General features: G+C 37.2%; 1 pseudogene; it reads left to right on the top strand.

Moving 5' to 3' along the window:
- Positions 1 to 2,110: 2,110 nt before the first annotated feature.
- LOC100918906 lies at positions 2,111 to 4,823 on the top strand (annotated as a pseudogene).
- Positions 4,824 to 7,174: the final 2,351 nt, after the last annotated feature.

Consider the following 7,174-nt stretch of genomic DNA (forward strand, 5'->3'; position numbering starts at 1 on the left):
GCGAGACTTATATGGATTATATATATATATACATATATAATATACATATATATGAGTATATATATGGAATGTATATTACACATATATAATATCATATTGGTTGTTATGTTGGAAAGGGAGGAACTAAGAGAGGAAGAAAAAAATTGAAACACAAAATAGGTTCTTGAAAACCATCTTCATATGTAATTGGAAAAAATTACATACTATTAAAATAATTTTAAAAAAAAAGATTAGCTCGAGTGCTTTCCCCAAGCTAGATCAAAGCTTTGGGTCTTGTAACTGAATATGGGAGTCATGAAAAAATTGGCAATAGTAAAAGATTTCTGAATGTTCTATGTTGCAATATCAAATGATCCACCAAGATTTATGTAAAAACAAATAAGCACATTCATTTCATTACTACGCAAATTTGCTTTTCTCTTTAATAAATGGTAAAAATCATATGTGTGCCAAAGAATTAGTTTAAAATAAATTTCTTTGTAATTTATTATTGGTAAATGTTTGATTTGTACATCTATTTTATTATATACCTATGCATCTTGGGTTGATGTGTTGTAGCTCCTAGGGAGGATATAGCAATGACCCTTAAGGTCATTTGGCGTTTGAGTGATCCAGTTAAAAATAATACATTTTCTATCTGACCAGAATGCTAAGGCAACAAATATTGCGGCCTATCAGATAACAGTCTGTTGGTCTATGATCGCGAAGTTTATAAAACTAATAAGCAATAATAATGAATTACTTAAAGTTAATGCAGGCATATAACAAAACTGGGTGGCTATCACTTGGCCTACTGACATTTCAAGCTTAAAAATACACCTCCAGAAAATTTCCCCCTTACTCCAATCAGCTGTAATAGGAGAACTATGGACTCTATACATGCATACAAAGTTAGAACCAGACCACTCCCCAACTCCACCTCTAAACCATAAAATTAACATTGTGACATGAAACATCTGTTCTCTCTCAGTTTTCCCCATAAATTTACATTCCTACTCCTGGTTCTTAACTAACTTCTTTTGGAACTTAGCCTGCTTTAATTGGCTTGACAATTATAATAAACTTTGCGTCTTGACTTGGGAAAGATCTGAGCCTGCAAATTCTTTTGAGAGACCTCACAACAGCAGTCTAGAATGCCAACATTTTGGGGGTTCCCCTTGTATCCCAAATGGGTCACATAAAAATTTCTCAGGCAAGTGGGAAAAGTTTAAGAATCCCTGGGTTAGATGGCACAATGAATACAGGGCTGAATTTGGGAACAAGAAGACCTGAGTTTGCATCCTGCCCCAGACATTTTCATAGTTCCATGACCCTGGATAAGTCACTTTAACCTATTTGCCTCAGTTTTCTGATCTGTAAAATGGGGATAGCCCCTACCTCTGAGGTTGTTATAAGGATCAAATGAGATGATATAGGGGAAGTGCTTTTGAAACTTTAGAGTTCTAGAAAAATGCAAACTATTATGATTTTGGAATCGATCCTTCCCCACCCAAGGAGAAATGCAGAACAGCTACCACCTTTAGTCTAACTTAATGGTTTGCTTATCCAGGAAGAGAGATGTATTCTGCCCTTCTACAAGTTCCTTATAGCCTATTCTATAGGCACATAGCCCAGATGCTCAGCATTACCTCTAAAAATATTGCAATAATTTTCATGGTAACTCAATGGCCTTAGAATGACTTTTGAATGTTGTTTTTCTAAGCATGAAATCAGAGAATGAATCTGCCTTAAAATTCAGGTGCAGTTTGCAGGTGGGAGGAGGTGGAGGGAGGTAGAAATGACGCCTATGTGACTCTATGGAGTTGCACTGACAGCCGAGAATAGAAATAACCTTGTGCCATTGACAAAAAAAATCCTTGCTCTGTTCTTGAACGGATCACATTCAGACCCTGGTATTTCAGTGCCAAGGAGATACATTGGATTATTGTTCTATTCACAATGGATCCTAATCCATCAATTAACAAGTATTACTCTAATAAATATCAATGAGTAAGATTAAGTATATCATCCCTTTAATAAAACAAATATTTCCTGAGCACCCCGTCGCTGTGCCCAGAAACAACTAGAGTTGTTCCAGCTGGGGAAACTTTAAAGATCAATGGAATTGCCAATGGCGATTCCTTTTGAAAGGGTGAAGTTGTTAAATCATTCCAGTTGTATCTGACCCCATGACCCAATTTGGAGTTTTCTTAGTAAAGTGGTTTGCCATTTCCTTCTCCAGCTCATTTGTCAGATGAGGAAACTGAAGCAACCAAAATTCAGTGACTTAAGTTAGAAATGTCTGAGGCCAGATTTAAACTCAGGAAGATGATTCCTGACCCTAGGACAGGCACCCTATTCATCCTGACACTCAGCTGCCTCATCTTAAGAGCTATAGGAAACATTATTACTGGGACAGATGAACAAATTCAGATTATAATGAACTCAAGACTGCTTGCTGTCATTTCTAGCCTGCTTACTTACTCCAAAGTATCCAGAAGGAGGTTACATGTACCATATTAAACATCACAGCTGGCCATGGGGATTAAATTTTTTTTTATTTAATAGCCTTTTATTTACAGGTTATATGCATGGGTAACTTTACAGCATTAACAATTGCCAAACCTCTTGTTCCAGTTTTTCACCTCTTACCCCCCACCCCCTTCCCCAGATGGCAGGATGACCAGTAGATGTTAAATATATTAAAATATAAATTAGATACACAATAAGTATACATGACCAAACCGTTATTTTGCTGTACAAAAAGAATCAGACTCTGAAATATTGTACAATTAGCCTGTGAAGGAAATTAAAAATGCAGGTGGGCATAAATATAGGGATTGGGAATTCAATGTAATGGTTTTTAGTCATCTCCCAGAGTTCTTTCTCTGGGTTCAGTTCATTACTGCTCCACTGGAAATGATTTGGTTGATGTCATTGCTGAGGATGGCCAGGTCCATCAGGACTGGTCATCATATAGTATTGTTGTTGAAGTATATAATGATATCCTGGTCCTGCCATGAGGATTAAATTAAGCAAATTATGAGTCATGGATTAGTTCCATAGTTGGTTAGAATTCTGTCAAAGGAAGACTTGAAGACCCAAATGCTTCATGAGCTATCACAAACTATACAAGTCAGAGAAGAATTGAACAGATTGTATGACTTATTCAAAATGTAAATTCTGGAAGACTCGATCAACTTTTGATCTATAAAAGACAACAAAGTGACCCTGGTTATTCGGAATACAATTTCAACTATTTTCCTGGTTGTTGAAGAGGGGCAAGGACAAGGGAAAGGTGCCAGAAAGGTCCTGCTCCCAGGCTTGGCCCTGACACTGGTCTCACCAAACAACTACAACTGAAGTCCACCCCTAATCTCCTGCAGCACTGGGCAGCTCCATGGAGTAGCTGAAGTGGCCGGCTGGACTCCTTTCCAGATACCAATGTGACAGGATGGATCCCCTTCAGATAGACCACTTAGAACCACTCCCCTTTGCCTCCAGCAACCATAGACCCTGCAGAAAATGGGGCAGGAGTGCCAGAAGGAAATCCTGCTGGCACCAGTCCCAGACTTGCATAAGAGGAAGTTCAGTGCATATAATTTTGAAGAGTTCTTGGGGAATTTGACCATATGCTGCAGAAACTTCCCAGGTGGCTTGTCCCAGAGCCATCTAAGAAGAATCTCCTGATAATGATAGAGGAGATCCATCTTGACTCAGAGTCTCTTGGAGTGGTCTTGCTTACTGGGGCTTAGAACTTCCCATTTGTCCTAAACTTTCAGTCATTAATAGTAGCCTTGGCAGCAGGAAATGCTATTGTGAATGAGTGAAGTGAAAGGACAATCACACTCTTGACCAAGGTCTTTCCTCAGCTTTTAGACAAGGAACCGTACTCTGTTATTAATGTAAAAAAAGAATTAATTAATTGAGGAGACCTTGCAACTTCTGAAGCAAAGATTTAACTTTATTCTTTCTACTGGGCATGCAGGAGTCAGGATTATCATGGCTGGCAAACATTTGACCCTTGTGACTCTGAGCTTGGAGGGAAGAGTCCATGTAACATTGACAAAAACTGCCATCTTGACATTGATTGCAGACATGTCACCTGGAGCAAATCTACGAATTGTGGTCATTTCCATAGACAACATTCTCTGGGAGTCATCCCTCCAGTGTCAGACTGTGGTGAAGATAAAGGAAACTGTGAAGAAATTCAATGATGAAGAAATAAAAAAGTCTCTTTGTTTGAAAGATCAACTTCCCTCACTTTAAAAGAATAACAAATTTACTTGAAGAACAAAAGAAAGCTTTTGGAGGGGAGACAGATGAGACTATTCAATACACGGTCCCCTTGTGTGTAATGTCTTAGTGATGTCAATCCCAGCTCCAATGTGACCCAAGAAGAGGTTTTTGTTCTCTGCTTCCAATGGTACCTGTGGAAAAAATGCAGAGGAAGCAATGCAATTCATAAACTTGCATGTGTTTTCTATTAACAATTAGCTGATTAAAATAATAAGAGAGAAAACCTCCAGGTTTCTACCAGCAATGATGTCCTCATGCATTTCCCTCTCAACTATTTGCCCTTTGAAGGAATTGGGGTTAGTGGAATGGGTGCATATCATGGAAAACACAATATTGACATCATCTCTCATTGCTGAGCATGCCTAAAAAAGGGTTTAAAGGAGCCAACACCCAGATACCCCCCAAAAAATGGTCCATCCAAGGTAGAATGGACAAACTTCTGACTCTTGAAATATTTCCCAAAAGGCAGAATTGGTTTCTTCTTACTGGCTTTTCTGAATGTTCTAATAGCTGTCACTATCAAATTTCAACATTACAAAAGATGACTCAGCTTCAGTTCAGCTTTACTGGATTTCCACTTTTGTTACACAATGGTGTCTGTTAAAAAAAATTCATACAGAAGTGTAAAGGTTAAATTTAAAGCAGACTGCCATTTACTCCTTTAAAACACCTGCCATTTCAATCACATCTCCAAACCTCTTCTAGCAACAGGGTCATTTCAGGTGAATGTTGTAGACTGAGTTTGTTATAGATGGAGTTTGTTGTGATGGAGGAGGAAAAGATGCTTTAATTGGGACTCTGGTTCCTAGCCTTCCCCCACCAACCTGTACTACATCCAGACTCCCTGGAAACATAAGGGGGCAGGTGGACAAGGGTATGGGCAGGGCCTTCAAAAGAGTTTCCCAGATGCTGAGAGCTCCTCTTAACCCTGGAGATCCTGATTATTAGCATGGAAATTCGTCTTCTTAAGTGTAGCTCAGAAGAGAAGCAATCTTAAAGTAGGGCCTTGTAATACCATCTGATACCAGGTCAGAGGAGGAGCACAGATTTCCCCTTTGCCACAGTTATATTTGAGGGAATTAGAACTGCAGGCCTTCACAGAGGCCCAGTGAGATGCCATTATCAAAAATCTTAGTCAGTGTAGAGTTTTTCCCCATCTTCCAGCTAAAAATGTCAAGTCAATGGTGGTCTCAGGGGAAGAATGAAATTTTTTGGAGCATTACTTCATTGACAACTTTGCTGGAATGAAAATATTCAAAGGTAGATATAATTTGCTGGTGAAGCTTCATGCATTACACGTAATCATTAGCTTGTTTTAGGGAATGGAACCGGAAACAGTGACTTTTAGTCATTAACCTTAGAATATTAGCTGTGCTTTTGACCTGATTTTTCTTATGCAACATGATGAATATGGAAATGTTTAGAAGAATTGCATATATTTAAGCTACATTAGATTGCTTCCTGCATAGTGGAAGGAGGAAGGATGAAAGAAGGGAGAAAATTTTGGAGTACAAGGTTCTGCAAAGGTAAATGTTAAAAACTATCTTTACATGTATTTGGAAAAATAAAGTTATTTTTAAAAAAACTAAAAAATTAGGTGTAAAATTTAAAATTGTTTTGACTTAGCATATCAAAAGTATGTGTTATTCAAGGATTCTGATAAAGGCTTCATTTCTAAAATATATAGAGAATTGACTCAAATTTGTATGAACTCAAGGCATTCTCTAATTAATAAATGGTCAAAGGATATGAACAGACAATTTTCAGATGAAAAAATTAAAACCATTTATAATCCTAAGGAAAAAACACTCTAAATCATTATTAATCGGAGAAATGCACATTAAGACAACTCTGAGGTACCACTACATACCTCTAAGATTGGCTAAGATGACAGGAAAAGATAATGATGAATATAGAAAACTAGGACATTAATACATCATTGGTGGAATTGTGAACTGATCTAACCATTCTGAAGAGCAATTTGGAATTATGCCCAAAGGGCTATCAAACTGTGAAAACCCTTTGACCCAGCAGTGTTTTTACTGGGCTTGTATCCCGAAGACTTCATAAAAAGGGGAAAGGACCTATGTGTGCAAAAATATTTGTAGCACTTTTTGTAATGGCAGAAACCGGAAACTGAGCCCATCAGTTGGAGAATGGCTGGATAAGTTATTGGTATATGAATATTATGAAATATTATTGTTCTATAAGAAATGATCAGCAGGATGTTTTCAGAGCGGATTGCAGAAACTTACATAAACTGATGCTAAGGGAACTGAGTAGAACCAAGAGAAAATTGTACACAGCAACAAGAAGGCTATGCAAAGATCAGTTCTGATGGATGGGACTCTTTTCAACAGTGATTCAAGCTAGTTTCACTCTCTTCTGATGAAGAGAGCATCTGCATCCAGAGAGAGGATTGTGGGGACTGAGCGTGGATCATAACAATATTTTCATCTTTTTATGGTTTGCTTGCATTTTGTTTTCTTTCTCATTTTTTTCCTTTTTGATCTGATTTTTCTTGTACAGCAAGATAATTGTGGAAATATGTATAGAAGAATTGCATATGTTTAACATATATTGGATTACTTGCTATCTAGGGGAAGTGGAAGGAGAAAGGAAAAAAGAAAATTTGGAACATAAGGTTTTGCAAAATTGAATACTGAAAATTATCTATGCATATGTTTTGATAATAGAAAGCTTTAATCAAAAAAGTACATGCTGCATTTGCCTTTTTGTTAAAAACTAAACCATTGCCTGGTTACTGGTATTACAGTTTTAAAAGCTTTAGTATGATTAATAAAAAAAATTTTTTAATGAAAAAATGAAATTAAGCTAAAACACTGACTGAAGAATGTGAAAGACTAGACAGAATTAAAGCTTTCTAGTCCCATAA

This window comes from Sarcophilus harrisii, chromosome 4, assembly GCF_902635505.1.
Source record: "Sarcophilus harrisii chromosome 4, mSarHar1.11, whole genome shotgun sequence".
NCBI lineage: Eukaryota > Metazoa > Chordata > Mammalia > Dasyuromorphia > Dasyuridae > Sarcophilus > Sarcophilus harrisii.